General features: G+C 43.7%; 2 non-coding genes across 2 annotated transcripts; both read right to left on the bottom strand.

The window, feature by feature from the left end:
• Positions 1-1065: 1065 nt before the first annotated feature.
• On the bottom strand, positions 1066-1147 carry trnas-uga (transfer RNA serine (anticodon UGA)). The gene has a single exon. It is a non-coding gene; the product is annotated as a tRNA-Ser (tRNA).
• A 120-nt stretch (positions 1148-1267) lies between these two features.
• trnak-uuu (transfer RNA lysine (anticodon UUU)) lies at positions 1268-1340 on the bottom strand. Its single transcript has one exon. It is a non-coding gene; the product is annotated as a tRNA-Lys (tRNA).
• Positions 1341-17576: the final 16236 nt, after the last annotated feature.

Consider the following 17576-nt stretch of genomic DNA (forward strand, 5'->3'; position numbering starts at 1 on the left):
CTTGCTGCCTTGCAGCGTCGCTGCCCGAGGCCAGTGTAGATCAGCAAGAACTCAACAACAAAACGTACAGCTCCACAAAAAGAGGCTTGTTCGCCCAAACAGGGACTTGAACCCTGGACCCTCAGATTAAAAGTCTGATGCTTTACCGACTGAGCTATCCAGACTCTTGCTTGAGAAGCGTGCGTACAGCGTGGGAACGCACAGCAAAATGAATCGTATTGGCGCAGAAAAAAGAGTGTCCTCCAATGCATTGCGTTTCCTTCTTCGAAGATTCAGAACGGCCGTCAAAACGTCTGCTATGTCAAAATATATTTGCAAATTAGTGAGAATGCAGCCTATTAGACTGATGATAATAGTCATTAAAGGAAAATAATGCTAGGAAAAAGAACAAAAACTCACTGCTACTTGTCTGGAAAGCCTCTTCACACGCTTCAATGCTGTTGACTTGCCGCGCTCTTATCGTTATTGTAAACTTGTGTCAAAGGCGCAGTTGTTTGTAGCAAATAGCAAGCCCGCGGCACTCTAGGTAACAGCCAGCGAGTGTACTGACACCTAGCGATTAGAAAATATACACGCACCATATTCTCTCTGAAGCAAGATTCTTCCGAAATAAATAGGAGTGTTTCGTTTTCAGCCTTTTCTCTAAGGGTTCGAACCTGAGAGCTCATGCTTTCAAAGAAGGTCCCAGTTTCAATTCACTCGAACATCCAGAGCACATCAAGGGCACGCGCCGTGCACAAAAAGAGTAGGCCGAAGGACGGGGTGAGGAGAGGTGGTGACATGGAGCTCAATTTCAATGGCACCCAGGAAACCTTGCCGTGACCCGGATTCGCTGCGGCCACAACGCAGAGTACTAACCACTATACGATCACGGCGAGCTACCGGTCTACCCGACGTGTCCCTGACTACAAAGGGGCCTTGTCATCTTTAGCTTGCAGACAAAACTGTTTCTTACCAACATTACTTTATTCAAGGGTAATCCTGTAACAGTGACTTTTTTTCCTTTTATAAAGTTTAAGCTAGGCCTCCAGAAGGTTACAAACTAAAGCAGACGAATGCTGTCAACGTAGTCGGCAGGATTCGAACCTGAGCGGGGAGACCCCAATGGATTTCAAGTCCATCGCCTTAACCACTCGGCCACGACTACAAGCTGTCTGAAAGGGGCATGTCGTTTGGTTTGCTGCCTTGCAGCGTCGCTGCCCGAGGCCAGTGTAGATCAGCAAGAACTCAACAACAAAACGTACCGCTCCACAAAAAGAGGCTCGTTCACCCGAACAGGGACTTGAACCCTGGACCCTCAGATTAAAAGTCTGATGCTTTACCGACTGAGCTATCCGGGCTCTTGCTCGAGAAGCGTGCGTGCTGCGTGCGAACGCACAGCAAAATGAATCGTATTGGCGCAGAAAAAAGTGTCCTCCAATGCATTGCGTTTCCTTCTTCGAAGATTCAGAACGGCCGTCAAAACCTCTGGTATGTCAAAATATATTTGCAAATTAGTGAGAATGCAGCCTATTAGACTGATGATAATAGTCATTAAAGGAAAATAATGCTAGGAAAAAGAACAAAAACTCACTGCTACTTGTCTGGAAAGCCTCTTCACACGCTTCAATGCTGTTGACTTGCCGCGCTCTTATCGTTATTGTAAACTTGTGTCAAAGGCGCAGTTGTTTGTAGCAAATAGCAAGCCCGCGGCACTCTAGGTAACAGCCAGCGAGTGTACTGACACCTAGCGATTAGAAAATATACACGCACCATATTCTCTCTGAAACAAGATTCTTCCGAAATCAATAGGAGCGTTTCGTTTTCAGTCTTTTCTTTAGGGGTTCGAACCTGAGAACTCATGCTTTCAAAGAAGGTCCCAGTTTCAATTCACTCGAACATCCAGAGCACATCAAGGACACGCGCCGTGCACAAAAAGAGTAGTTTGAAGGACGGGGTGAGGAGAGGTGGTGACATGGAGCTCAATTTCAATGGCACCCAGAAAACTCACCGGATTCGAACCGGGGTTGCTGCGGCCACAACGCAGAGTACTAACCACTATACGATCACAGCAAGCTACCGGTCTACCCGACATGTCCCAGACTACAAAGGGGCGTTGTCACCTTTAGCTTGTAGACAAAACTGTTTCTTACCAACATAACTCTTTACAAGGGTAATCCTGTAACAGTGACTTTTTTTCCTTTTATAAAGTTTAAGCTAGGCCTCCAGAAGGTTACAAACTAAAGCAGGCGCATGCTGTCAATGCTGGAAAGCATCTTCACATGCTTTTATTGTTACTGTAAACTTGCGTCAAAAGCCATGTTGTTTGGAACAAATAGCAAGCCCACGGCACTCTAGGTAACAGCCAGTGAGTGTACTGACACCTAGCGATTAGAAAATATACAGCGTATAATTAATGTTTTATTATTGTTTTGAAGTTATTTTAGTTATTTGAAAATTACTTATGTTGCCTTTGAAATTAAGGCACAAGAGATGTAATTCTAGTATATAGTGTGAATATATACATTTATTGTGTGAAATTCTAGGAACTCGCTTTAAGAATAAAATTAAAAGGCAGACACGTGAGTGAACTTTAGCAACTGTGGCCCATCCCAAATCGACAGGAATTTTGACAATTACCGCATGATAGTTACCAAATTTGTAAATGATTCAGCAGCAGTAGAAAAAATAACTATGTTTGCTTTCTCACTATTCTACTCTTTCTTGCTTTTTACAGAGGTTAAAAGTAATAAAGGAGAGATTTCCCCTTTAGACTCTCGGTTTGGAGATAGAATTTCACAGAATCTATCTTTGAGACCGACTGCACCTCATCCTACACATAGTTCCACACTACCCCTGCCTGGAAAAGAGCCCACATTCTTTACAAGTAAGTTAATGGTCTTTATACATATACTATTTCAAATGAAGTGACCGAAAAATGTGTTTGGACATTTGTTTGAATGTTCTTGCCTTTTATTACAAAATATCAACCGAAGTGGCATTTAATTTTGGGTTCATGTGCACAATATATGTTGTTACTCTGCTAGGACACCCATGTGGACTTGAAGATGAAGATGAGCTGATTTAATTCATTATTTAGATGTTAGAAGATCTTTAAAGAAGGAGCTGCATTATGACTGGATGATTATAAATGAGTAAATGAATGAAGTAATACTTAAGTCATGCTGTCAGAACTATACTGACTGAATATGAATTTAACAGAATAAATTAGTGACGGAATAATGTTATTTGACTTGTTAGGTGAGCATTGTTCATGAAATACATTTACCAAAGGGTATGCAAATTGCAGACACATTTTCCCTCAGGTGACCGCATATACATTATTATTCAAATATTTGTATCATTTAAATTGCATGTATATTGTCATGTAATCGTATTGTTATCGTGTTGAATGGATTGTGACGATAAGAAACAGTACACCTAACAAGTCAAAGAACATTATTCCGTCACTAATTTATTCTGTTAAATATATGCTTAAAATATATGTTAACAGTGCAGTAAGATGTAATGTGCAGTAGTATGGAGGACCAAACCTGCAATTAAAAATGAATCAATAAATGAATTAATAAATAGATAGATAAATAAATGTGATAATAGGAAAATAAATAAAGGAATAAAAGACTTGATAAAATAAACATGATTCATTTTAATCAAATGTATTTTTGTATATTTTTCCCCTAATTTATAATTTTTTGCTTTTATATTTTAATGTATTTGTATTATTTTTAATTGTATTTATTTATTATTTTATTTATTTGTTTGTTCCATTTATTCTTATATTTATTTATGCATTCATTTATTTGTTTATTTATTTATTCCAATATGTATTTATTTCCAGATTTATTTATTTTAATCTTTATTTATTTTTAATTTTCTGTCTTTAGTTTTATATCTATTCTTACATTTTTTTGATGTGCATGATAATTAGGTTGGTTGGTCTTGCTGACCAAATATAAATATTAATTAACAAATAAATAAAAGCAGAAAATAAATTAAGGGAAATAATACAAAAATTAGTTTTATAAAGAATAAATCATATTTATTTTATCAAGTCGTTTATTCCTTTATTTATTTTCCTATTATCAAATTTATCTTTTTATTTGTTTACATGTTTATTTATTAATTTTTAATTTCTGCGGGTTTGGTCCTCCTATTGTCACGTCCTCGGGTGGATGAAGAAAATGAAGGTAGGCGAAGTTACAAAATAGCAAAGGTTTTATTCCAATAAGTAAATACCCAAACAAACAGAACAGTGTGCTAGTGCACAAACAATAACCAGCAAAGACAAGCGTGAGAGGGGAACTTAAATACACAGATAATGACAAGGGCAACAGGTGACGGTGATGATGATGATGAGGGTGATGAGGCGCAGGTGCAGGTGATGATGACAGGGGATGCTGGGAAGTGTAGTGCAGACAAGGACAGACAGGTGCAGACGAGGACTGTGACATTACTCCCCCCTCCCGGTAGGCATCCTGGAGTCTGTAACGGGAAGGCGGACCGGGTACAGGAGGATGGACTCCAGGATGGACCAGGCGGCCATGGCGGAGCAGGACGTGGGCGTGGCCATGGCGGAGCAGGACTTGGGCGTGGCCATGGCGGAGCAGGACTTGGGCGTGGCCATGGCGGAGCAGGACTTGGGCGTGGCCATGGCGGAGCAGGACTTGGGCGTGGCCATGGCGGAGCAGGACTTGGGCGTGGCCAGGGCGGAGCAGGACTTGGCCGTGGCCAGGGCGGAGCAGGACGTGGGCGTGGCCAGGGCGGAGCAGGACGTGGGCGTGGCTGAGCAGACGAAACCTCGGGCGTCCAGGGTGGAGCTGTCGGCCCCTCGGGCATCCAGGGCGGTGGGGACCCTTCGGGCGGCCATGGCGGTGAAGACCCTTCGGGCGGCCATGGCGGTGAGGACCCTTCGGGCGGCCACGGCGAGGGCCTATGGCCCCCCCCAAAAAAATTAAAGGGGAGAGTGACAGAGTCATTACCAGTCTCTGGGCTGGACGGAACCAGCGGTGAAGGGGTCTCTGGGCTGGACGGGACCAGCGGTGAAGGGGTCTCTGGGCTGGACGGGACCAGCGGCGAAGGGGTCTCTGGGCTGGACGGGACCAGCGGCGAAGGGGTCTCTGGGCTGGACGGGACCAGCGGCGAAGAGGTCTCTGGGCTGGACGGGACCAGCGGCAAAGGAAGCTCAGGGCTGGACTGGACCAGCGGCAAAGGAAGCTCAGGGCTGGACTGGACCAGCGGCAAAGGAAGCTCAGGGCTGGACTGGACCAGCGGCAAAGGAAGCTCAGGGCTGGACTGGACCAGCGGCAAAGGAAGCTCAGGGCTGGACTGGACCAGCGGCAAAGGAAGCTCAGGGCTGGACTGGACCAGCGGCAAAGGAAGCTCAGGGCTGGACTGGACCAGCGGCAAAGGAAGCTCAGGGCTGGACTGGACCAGCGGCAAAGGAAGCTCAGGGCTGGACTGGACCAGCGGCAAAGGAAGCTCAGGGCTGGACTGGACCAGCGGCAAAGGAAGCTCAGGGCTGGACTGGACCAGCGGCAAAGGAAGCTCAGGGCTGGACTGGACCAGCGGCAAAGGAAGCTCAGGGCTGGACTGGACCAGCGGCAAAGGAAGCTCAGGGCTGGACTGGACCAGCGGCAAAGGAAGCTCAGGGCTGGACTGGACCAGCGGCAAAGGAAGCTCAGGGCTGGACTGGACCAGCGGCAAAGGAAGCTCAGGGCTGGACTGGACCAGCGGCAAAGGAAGCTCAGGGCTGGACTGGACCAGCGGCAAAGGAAGCTCAGGGCTGGACTGGACCAGCGGCGAAGGAAGCTCAGGGCTGGACGGGACCAGCGGCGAAGGAAGCTCAGGGCTGGACGGGACCAGCGGCGAAGGAAGCTCAGGGCTGGACGGGACCAGCGGCGAAGGAAGCTCAGGGCTGGACGGGACCAGCGGCGAAGGAAGCTCAGGGCTGGACGGGACCAGCGGCGAAGGAAGCTCAGGGCTGGACGGGACCAGCGGCGAAGGAAGCTCAGGGCTGGACGGGACCAGCGGCGAAGGAAGCTCAGGGCTGGACGGGACCAGCGGCGAAGGAAGCTCAGGGCTGGACGGGACCAGCGGCGAAGGAAGCTCAGGGCTGGACGGGACCAGCGGCGAAGGAAGCTCAGGGCTGGGTTCATGGGCTGAAATGAATGTGTGTGCTGCCCACACACACACAACAGCCATGGATCCCACAAGTAGCACTGCGTCATCCAGAGCTGGCTGGACGGTCTCTGGCTGGACGGTCTCTGGCTGGACGGTCTCTGGCTGGACGGTCTCTGGCTGGACGGTCTCTGGCTGGACGGTCTCTGGCTGGACGGTCTCTGGCTGGACGGTCTCTGGCTGGACGGTCTCTGGGACTATGGCCTTCCTGGCAGCACGTGCTGATATAAGTGGGGGATCGGCGATGCAGGAAACCAGTCCTGGACGTCCATATACCGATCCGGTGGCTGGTTTGATGGTGGGCGTGATGGAGATGGCTGGAGACGGTGATTGTGTGGCAATGTCATCCACCTCACCAATGGTGAAGGTTGAGCCACACAACCACAGCACATGATCTAGGTAACTGGCAAAGGTTCCTGGAAAAGCTGCTGCTGGGGCTTGCTGGTACAGATGACTGTCTAAGCCCAACCAAAAGACAGTTTTAAAGACATCATCTGACCAGCTTACCCCAGCAGAGAGTTCCAGGAACTCGGCGATGTAATCCTCTATAGACAATCCATTTTGGAAAGTGGTGAGTAGAGAGTGAGCTGGGTAAACCGGGTAGAGAAGAATTCCCATGCTGACTCCTTGTTGGGCTGGTTATTCTGTCACGTCCTCGGGTGGATGAAGAAGATGAAGGTAGGCGAAGTTACAAAATAGCAAAGGTTTTATTCCAATAAGTAAATACCCAAACAAACAGAACAGTGTGCTAGTGCACAAACAATAACCAGCAAAGACAAGCGTGAGAGGGGAACTTAAATACACAGATAATGACAAGGGCAACAGGTGACGGTGATGATGATGATGAGGGTGATGAGGCGCAGGTGCAGGTGATGATGACAGGGGATGCTGGGAAGTGTAGTGCAGACAAGGACAGACAGGTGCAGACGAGGACTGTGACACCTATAATGTAATTAATATCAGACACACACATATATTACATTTAAATTAGAAACAAATATATATATATATATGTGTACAATTTAATGGTATAATTTAACGTTTTTAATTAGTTAACTTGTTAACTTTTTATATATACATATATACATTTTTAAAGCAATTTAAATAATGAATATTAAATAATGCAAATTTAATAAACAGTACGTGCTCTAAGGCTGCATTTATTCAGTTAAGAAACAGTAATATTATGGAATATTATAGCATTGTAAAATAACTCTTTTATGTATATCACTGATGCTTTAGTATTAACTGTCTTATTTCATTTTGTTACTGTAAGTATTTAAATGCTTATGCTGAGACACTAATGAATACATTCTGATTTCAGAACAGCATCATGAAGAAAACAGTGTTCTTCCCAGGGAAAGTCAAAGTGTCTTTCAGGAAAGGCCCGTCGGGCCATTTACGCCGGGACCCATCAGAAGAGGCAAAAAGAATTAAAGACAACCCTTCACTGCAGGACAAGTCAACACCTCAAAGAGAAGATCTGGTCAAGTTGAACGCCCGTTCTCTTGTGTTACATAGAGGAGGGGATGTCTCTGACAAGCAAGAGGTGTTGGGAGAATGCATTCTTCAGTTCGGCAAGTACAAGGGCAAGTCTTTCAAGTGGTTATTAGAGAATGATGGCAGCTATGCTTTGTACCTGTCCGATAAGGTTGAGGAAGAAGAACAGGCTGGGCAGTGCAACCCAGAGGGTCCATGCAAGGATAGCCTCATTTCCTTTCTTGAGTATTCAAGAAGCTTCAAGGAAATTGAAGATCTTAAACAGTATCTGTCTCAAAGGCCAGATCCAGTGCCAGTTTTGACAGAGGATGACAATACTGTTGGATTTGGATCCAGAGCACAAGACACTTGGAGGAAGATTTGGGATACCAGGGCAGACGGAAATGCTTTCTTTATAATGAGGCAGAAGTGTGTGCCAGGCAGCAAAATGTACAATTTGCAGCAGTATCTTTTAAAACAGCAGCAAAAACAGATGACCAAAAACACTCCTCCGATGCCCTCACCATCAGCTTCCGCTGCAAGATGAAGGGGGTGGATTGGAATCCACTGCTGCTTCAATGTATATGTAATGATTGATTATAATTAAGGTATTAATCAATATTTTTCCTTCTAAATATCAAATGAATTGAATGACTTCTCTGGAGATTTTACTTTATTTATATAAGTTACCAGTGTGATTACTGAAATGTTCTTTTCATGTATTCTTTAATGTCTGTATTTGATATCTGAATGCAGTGCTTGCTTATTTAACACAGCTTCCAGAAATGAAATAGGGACTTGTTTTGTGTTTGAGAAAGGTCTTCAATGTGTTTAAACATATAGGGGTCATTGAAGCCAATCGTTTAAGGGGCCATTTCTTTGTTAAAGCCTTTCTTTCCAGTTAGACTAAAGTTTAGCTATCCTTGAGAGAAAGAAGGTTACCCTTAATAACAAACTATCATTTAGATGGAAGTGAATCAATCAAAACTAACTTTAGCTGGAAAAAACATTTTTCAAGAGCCACTATAAAACCAAACCAATCTCTGTTACCTTAAATTATATCTTTATCTCTGTAAAGCTGCTTTGAAACAATCTACATTGTTAAAAGCGCTATATAAATGAGGATGACTTGACTTGACTTGACTTGTATTGTGTTTGAGAAAGGTCTTCAATGTGTTAAAACATATAGGGGTCATTGAAGCCAATCGTTTAAGGGGCCATTTCTTTGTTAAAGCCTTTCTTTCCAGTTAGACTAAAGTTTAGCTATCCTTGAGAGAAAGAACGCATTATCTTGATGTTTTGAGAGGACTCTCCTGTTTATAGTGAGAGCCTGGCCAAATCCAACCTTGGAAAAGCTGTGTGTCGGTGTGTGTGTGTTAGTCTTCTTGGTTACAGGTTAAGGAACCACTGGCATTATTGGAGATTGACTGAGTTGTTGTTCTGGACATGCTGGCGCCCAGCAACCCAAATCTGCGACCTGGAAGGTCATGACGTGCCTAACTTCAGCTGCGTAATCGATGGAGATATGCTTCAGTCTATCTGTATATGTGTGGAAAATTACTGTGTTTATCTATTTCATAGCCAATGAGAATCATTCATCCTGTAAGCAATGACGTAGCTTAGACCTTGGAAATCGTATAACTGCTGTGATCTTTGTAACTGTAAGCGGGGCGGCCTACGAACTCCTGTGCGAGTATTGAAGCTGACTTCTGCTGATGAAACTGCAAACTATCTTCAGTAAATATTTTCTTTAATTTTTTATAATTCTGACTCTGGGTCTTCATTCTTCATATCTGGTTCTGGGTCTTTAACTGTATACCCCTTACAGTTTGGTGGAGGATGCGGCGGGCAATCATTCCGTGGTGACATCTCTGGCAAATCAACACACAAGGTAGTAAGCTTTTATTAATTGTTAGGGCTGTCAGACTGGAAGAGATTTTGAAGGAGAGCGGGAGAGCCTTCACTCCGATGAGGCGAGTGGAGGAGTAAGTAGCCTTCACTCCGATGAGGCGAGTGAAGGAGTAAGTTGTAGGCCTACTGCTGAGAGGATAAGAAGTCGCTGAGAGCGTCGTTAAGGGTAACGGCAGCAGACAGCGCAAGCGAAGCGTGCTCTGTGTGGGCCCCGCTGGGCATTAATGGTGTAGCACCACCCCAGCAGAGTACGTCCCTGGACGGGAGGTCCAGTGGCACCGTAAACCTGCTCAATCTCTTCCATCTCAGATAGGGGATCCCCGAATTTAGTGAATCAGGCAGTTAGGGATACCAACAAAAATAGGGTTGTTTGCCAGGGATGCATCAGGAACGATCCCGAGAGAGAAAAAAAAAAGAAAAAAAAAGTTGTGACCCAAATTGGCATGGACCAGTATATGTAACTGTGATTTTGGAGTATACTCTGCAGTTTCATCACGGAGAAGCCAAGCTGTGTTGTTCAAAGATCGCCGCCTCCATTTCTGCAATGACTTCAGGTGAGTTTGAACTGTTATTAAGATATGGCAGACAAACTGAGTAACTTGATCAGTAACCTGAACAGTCCTGAAACTAATAGTGAGACAGAAAAGAGCGAACGCTGTAAGCAGCTGTGCTCTGAAGCCCTCACTTCAGAGAAATTTGCAGAAATTATTAAGTAAATGGTTGTCTTGATAAGTTTTGCTTCTGTTTGGAAATTTAAACAACAACTTGACTGGCTACAAACAAACAAAGAAACTGAAAAATTAAAATGTTGAGCCTTGTATTGCTTACGATGATTACAAAAAGCAAGTATATTAAATTATGGGTCGAAGATCATTTCCTTGGACAAGTGTGACTAAAGTTAAACAGACACTTTGTGAAAACAACTTAGAATATTTTGCAGCTTATGACAATTAATGTTCTGCCAATAATAATGATGAAGATTATGATTGGGCTATTATGATTAAATCAGCCACTGCTGGACTGTAAAAGAATACAGAGAACTGCTTATCAGCTCGGTTTGGATTCCTGAATGGGACACACTGCTTCAAGGGTGTGCAGTAAGTTGGAGCCGAGAGTGTTTTAATGGTGGTCATCAGGACCATTTAATACGTAACTGTAAATGCCCACCGAGAAGGTGTTTAAAATGTGATAAAATGACAACACATTTTTGGTAATAATATTGGTTTGAAAGTAGATCAGTGTTTAAATGACGACAGTGACATTTTTCATCTGAGAAATAAGAGATAAAAAGGTCAAAAGATTGAAGTCTTAAAGTGAATCCTTTTGAAGAAAATATCTATAATAGTAATTTCTATAATAGTAATTTTTATAAGTGAATTGATGAATACAGGTTGATGTAAAATTAATGACTCCAACAGATGTGAGTTGCAAAATATATCAAAGTAACTAAAAGGATGATTGTGTTGTAATTAAACATTTTAAAAAGGTTTTAGATGATATAGAGAGACTAATCTCACAGATGATTTACAATAACTGCAAAAGTATCACAAGCAGAGAGTGCTTGCCTCGTCAAACTTATAGTGTGAATCCTAATTGGAGATTGATAAACTCCAAGAGAAAACTAAAGTCAAATATTAAACTATGGTTGAGAACTTGACAATTAAAATTGAGATTGAGAAATGTGAAACGTTATTGAGAACTAGAATAATTATTTTTATGTAAGAACAAATAAGCAGAAGTAGTAGGCTACTGAATTAACAGTTGCTAAATGTAAAATGTGTAGAAAGGCATCTGATTAAACAAACAGCTTGAAAAGTTGACCATGAAAGAGCTAGAAGCTGATGTTTTGCTTTCAAAAGATAAGTCTGCTATTGGCTGTAATGAAACAGTTCGCTTATCTAAATCTGATGTGTGCTGTGGCTGAAACAGCCAGTGCGACAGAGACTCAATCTGAATGGAAATTTGTAATGTCTAGATTCCCTGACGTGGGCAAAAGACAACTGTAAAACTATGTTTATTTGAAAACACATGTAATTTCTGGCAAAGATGCCTTAAGCTGGGATAGAGTTAAAAGATGGTAGATAAAAGTTTGATGTTAGAAGTATATGAGAGAGCAGTGTACCAGTCTTGAATGCCTCTCTCTCATTCAATGTCAGCTAAAAGCTGTTATCTGAGCCTGTGTCATAAGTGATAATAAGCTATTTAAAGTAAAGCACAGTGTTTCAGTTGAAAACCATAGACACAGAGATGTTAAAAGAAATCATTACCATTCAGAGGGCAATTTGTATTTAAATGTTAAAAATGTTAAAAGTAAAACTGAATTACTTTAAAGAAGTCTTTAAAATAATACAGACCTTAAACGATAGAGGTGACATTTTGATTAGCGTATTTTAGGACCAGTAACAACTTTGTCTCATTTAGTCTCCACCATTCAGGACCGATGGCTCCGGCTACAGATGAAGTACACTGAATGTACGGCTGTGATCTAAATTCACTGAGTATAGTCTAAGTAGCTAGGTTGCTGCTTTTAAGATAGTTAATGGATTTAAGTGATTAAATACTGTTGTTATTAACCTGTCTCCCTGTGAACACTATTAGGCAATCGGAATGGCTCTGGTGACTCTTGAACGTGCCTTTCCTAAGCTCCAGAAAACAGCTGAGTTCTGTTGAAGAAAACTGATTGTATTGGGAAAGAGCGGTCACCAGTGTGTACGTGTGTACGAGTGGCTACTCAATGACGGGATGATCTTCCTGGCCAGGGGACAGCCTAACGCAGGGGGTCACGAACATTGGGCACCTCCGGATGGAGGTGTTATTTGTGAGAAAGGTATGAGAGTTGAGCGCTGATTACTGGAGGCCACCGGGGTCAGCAGAGCATTGAGAAGTGAGATGCGCTGTGAGGTTAAAATTAATGTTACGGCAGTCTGACCCAGAAATGTGAGTTCCTCTATACCACTCACCAGAAACCGCATTGATTGTATGGCTTGTTTTTCATTGTGACAAGTGTCTGCAACTATGCCAGGGGACGACACCCTGAAGAGAAGAAAATTAAAGATAAATAGCTAACGGTAGTGGGCTTTCAGGAGCCAGCTGATTCCATGAGTTGATTGCCATTATTTGCTGCGGAGACAGTAACAAAACTTAATTATATGAGGGACATGATGTTGGTTGCCATATGGGCAAGTAAAATGTATAGAAGAGTTAATGTTGAGCTAATATGTCTATAACATAGTTTTAACTCCTGAAGGTCGTTAGGCATGGTGGTGGCTAAAGATGAAGACAGGCTTTTGTAGGTTTGAGAAGAGTCTGGATAACAAAGGTGAATGGTAAAAGGTTAATGTAATAAATTTAATATTACATTTTGTCTAAATTACAGTCTTAGGAGGCTGTTGAAAAGATTATTTGTTTATGGCGCTTTTCCATTACCAGTACCAGCTCGACTCGGCTCGACTCGCCTCGGCTCGCCTCGACTCGGCTCGCTTTTCGCTCCGTTTTCCATTGCAGATAGTACCGCCACAAATAGTACCCGGTAGTCATAGCGAAGCCGCAGGAAACTGCCGTGACGTATTCTTATACGCGACACACATCCGCTACCCACACACACAGGACAATGGGGGAAATCGAGTATATGCTGTTTTTGATCCTCGGGATGTGGCTGTTTCTCACAGCAAGAAGACAAACGTTGTTTCATGAGAGGCTGAGGGCAGAAAAACGAAACACTGCTGAAAAAAACAGGAGAGTTTGGGAATTACTACAGAGTTCAGACTACGAGACGAATCCGGTTGTTCAAAGCCGACGCAAGAGGGTAAGTTATGCTAACATAGCTAACGTTTGCATATGTGTAAATACTATACTATATGCAAAGTATTTAATCAACTTTATAGCTACCAGTATTACGTACTAAAATGTGCATGGTTTATGTGTTTCAGATCTGTTTAGCTTTGCAAAGTCGCCGCGGCAAACCGTCTGTTTGGGCTTTCAACCGAGCTACCGAGTGGTGGGATGTTATTGTTCCTGGTTTCACAAACGCGCAGTGGGTTCAGAACTTCAGAATGTCGGAAGAAACATTCATATATTTGTACAACAAACTGCGTCCAGTGATGGAGAGACAAGGTCCTTCAAGGTGTTGTAGATGGAAAAGGACTGTTCTGGAACGTGTTTGCAGGACTGCCTGGCAGCTTGCATGATGCTCGTGTTTTAAGACTGTCCACATTGTGGGAGTTGGCCAGCCGTGGCAACCACTTTCCAGCTTACACCAGGAATATTTGTGGGGTGAATGTTGCCTACTACATCCTGGGAGATTCTGCCTATCCCCTGCAGAACTGGCTCCTAAAGCCATTCACTGACACTGGACGGCTGACAGTAGAACAGCAGATCTACAACAAGAAAATATGTCGAGCACGGGTAGTGGTTGAAAACGCTTTTGGTAGACTGAAGGGAAGGTGGCGCTGCCTCATGAAAAGAAATGACTGTGATGTTACAATCGTGAAATCTATGATTCTTACTTGCTGTGCTTTGCATAACCTTTGTGAGAGTCATGGAGAGGACTATGACGATGACTGGGATGCACCTGCAGCAGCAGAGCCTGTGGTGCCAGTGGCACAGGGTGTTGAGGAGGAGGGCAGACATGTACGGGAGGGTCTGATGCGTTATTTTAATTGCTAAATAAATACATTATCATTAAATATGTTGTCTCTACTGTTTTTCATTAAAGGTTATCACAGTATAAAATCTGAAAATACTTGTTTAAACCCTTGTAAAAAGGCAAACCATCCAAAAAATACATAATGATCTGGATGATCATACGATCTGGATGAGCTCACAGATACTGTAACATCATATATAAGTTTCTGTGAGGATACATGCATTCCTACCAGGACATTCTTATCATTTACTAATGATAAACCATGGTTTACTGGGAAACTCAAACACCTTCGTCATGCCAAAGAGGATGCTTACAGAAGTGGGGATAAAATCTTGTATAACCAGGCCAGAAACAGACTGACAAAGGAGATCAGAGTTGCTAAAAGGAACTACTCTGAAAAACTGAAAAACCAGTTTTCATCCAACGACCCATTATCAGTCTGGAATGGCCTGAGGAACATCACCAACTACAAGTCACCATCCCCCCGATCTGTGGACAATCAACACCTGGCTGACGATTTAAATTCATTTTATTGCAGGTTTGAAAAGCCCTCATTCACACCACACACCGGCTCTAACCTGCACTTCACACATTCACCATCACCTCCTGCAATCCCACTCCCCCCTCCTGCCATCCAACCTGAGCTTAAGGTCTGTGTGGAGGACGTGAGCCGAGTCTTCAAAAAACAGAAGACTAGGAAAGCCTCAGGCCCAGACGGCATCTCATCTGCTTGTTTAAAAGCCTGTGCTGACCAACTGGCCCCGGTCTTCACACAGATCTTCAATAGATCATTGGAGCAGTGTGAAGTTCCCTGCTGCTTCAAACGCTCCACTATCATTCCTGTCCCCAAAAAAACCAAAATCACTGGACTTAATGACTACAGACCTGTCGCTCTCACGTCTGTGGTCATGAAGTCGTTTGAAAGACTGGTGTTGGCCCACCTGAAGGACATCACTGGACCCCTGCTGGATCCCTTTCAGTTTGCTTACAGAGCAAACAGGTCTGTGGATGATGCAGTCAACATGGGACTGCATTATATCCTGCAACATCTCGACAGACCTGGGACTTATGCAAGGATCCTCTTTGTGGACTTCAGTTCTGCCTTCAATACCATCATGCCTGATCTTCTCACAGCCAAACTGACCCAGCTCTCCATACCATCCTCGATCTGTCAGTGGATCTCCAGCTTCCTGACGGACCGGCAGCAGCGAGTGAGACTGGGGAAACACACATCCAGGACTCTCACCACCAGCACTGGCGCCCCTCAAGGGTGCGTTCTCTCCCCACTGCTCTTCTCCCTGTACACTAATGACTGCACTTCTAAAGACCCCACTGTCAAGCTCCTGAAATTTGCCGACGACACCACTGTCATCGGTCTCATCCGGAACGGTGACGAGTCTGCTTACAGACTGGAGGTTGAACAGCTGGCTGTCTGGTGCAGTTACAACAACCTTGAGCTGAACACGCTCAAAACAGTGGAGATGATCGTGGACTTCAGGAGGAACAGCCCAGCACTCCCCCCACTCACCATCATGAACAGCACTGTGGAAGCAGTGGAGTCATTCAGGTTCCTGGGCACTATCATCTCTCAGGACCTGAAGTGGGACAATCACATTGACTCCATTGTAAAAAAAGCCCAACAGAGACTGTACTTCCTTCGCCAGCTGAGGAAGTTCAACTTGCCACAGGAGCTGCTGATTCAGTTCTACTCAGCCGTCATCGAGTCTGTCTTATGCACTTCCATCACTGTCTGGTTTGGTTCAGCTACCAAATTAGACATCAGGAGACTACAACGGACAGTCCGGACAGCGGAGAGGATCATTGGTGCCCCCCTGCCATCCCTCCAGGACCTGTACTCTTCCAGAGTGAGGAAGAGAGCAGGTAAAATCATCACTGACTCCACTCACCCTGGACACCACCTGTTTGAACTGTTACCGTCAAGACGGAGACTCAGATCACTGGCCACAAGAACATCTCGGCACAGGAACAGTTTCTTCCCACAGGCCATTTCCCTTCTGAACAGTTAACACACCTCCCAAGGCATATGCCTTTAAGTGCAATACTCCCACTGTTTAGTGCAATATCCTACAACTCAGGTGATACTTATACTAAGTGATACTTAGTATTATGTTTCATGTTTCTTGTTGTATTTGTATATGTCCACTGGAAGCCTCAGCACCAAAACAAATTCCTTGTGTGTGCAAGCACACTTGGCAATAAAGCTCTTTCTGATTCTGATTCTGATTCTGAAAAAAGACACTGTTTGTAATAAGTTTCAAAAAGGTTTTATTTAAACACGCATACAAATAGAAAAAAATATAATATTAATATAAATTCACACATCCAACTATATACATATGTTACATGTAGTGCAAACATTAAATTAAAATAAACAAAGGGGTTTCAGTCCAGGGGCGGTGGAACAGCATCCCGCCGGTTCAGTGCCTGGACAAGCTGGCTCAGGGTTCCCAGAAAGGCCTGGTTGAAGGACGACATTGCAGCCATCTCCTCTCTCCTTAAAGCCGCTTCTAGTTCTCGGGCATGTGCTGCATCATCGAGTGCCATCTGTAAATGGCGCTCCCGCTGTGCCCGGTTCAATTCCAGCTGCTCGACATCCGATGTCTGCATCTCCCTCAGGACAGTCAGATGCTCCTGTTCCCTCTTTCGTTTCCTCCGTCCTGGCCAAAAAAATAATTACAATGAATGAGTTATAAAGAAAAACGGACAAGTCACGTTTCATTCAAAGGTTGTGTGTGTTGTAAATTGTTCACATGTATTATCATTACAGCTTCTACATAAAAAAAGACAAGCCCACAACTTACTATTACTTATATAGTATATAACGACTTAACATCTGAGTAAATGTATTTAATGTATTTATTAAACATCTATTTTAGTAAATGTCAACTTTAAAATACCATGTGTACAGTATAGGTGTACGTCTGGAAAGTTATAAAAATACTGAACAGGTTTATTAATGAATCCTGCATTCCCATAACTGGGAATGCTTCCTGTTGTTATTCAAGTACGTTTACGTTATATTAATGAGTTATTGATACGATTAATGATATATTAAAAAGTGTGTACAGATTCACAGACAACAGGCTAGAAGAGTTTACTTTTTCTCCAATTATACTAACCGGTTGCCGGTGTCGACGCTGCTGCGGGTCTCGGTGTCGACGCTGCTGATCTTGTTGGTGTCGATGGTGCCGCTGGTTCCGGTGCCGACGTGGCATCAGTGGGAGTCACTGAACCATTCTCGCTCGTCGAAAAGGAATCTAGATAGAAAGATCATACAAAAGTCAACACAATACGAAAATAGCAATGGCAGATAGTTAGCGGTAGCAGCAATTGTTATCTGCGA

This window comes from Siphateles boraxobius, unplaced genomic scaffold, assembly GCF_051911475.1.
Source record: "Siphateles boraxobius isolate OS27281-9 unplaced genomic scaffold, OSU_SipBor_1 6, whole genome shotgun sequence".
Taxonomy (NCBI): domain Eukaryota; kingdom Metazoa; phylum Chordata; class Actinopteri; order Cypriniformes; family Leuciscidae; genus Siphateles; species Siphateles boraxobius.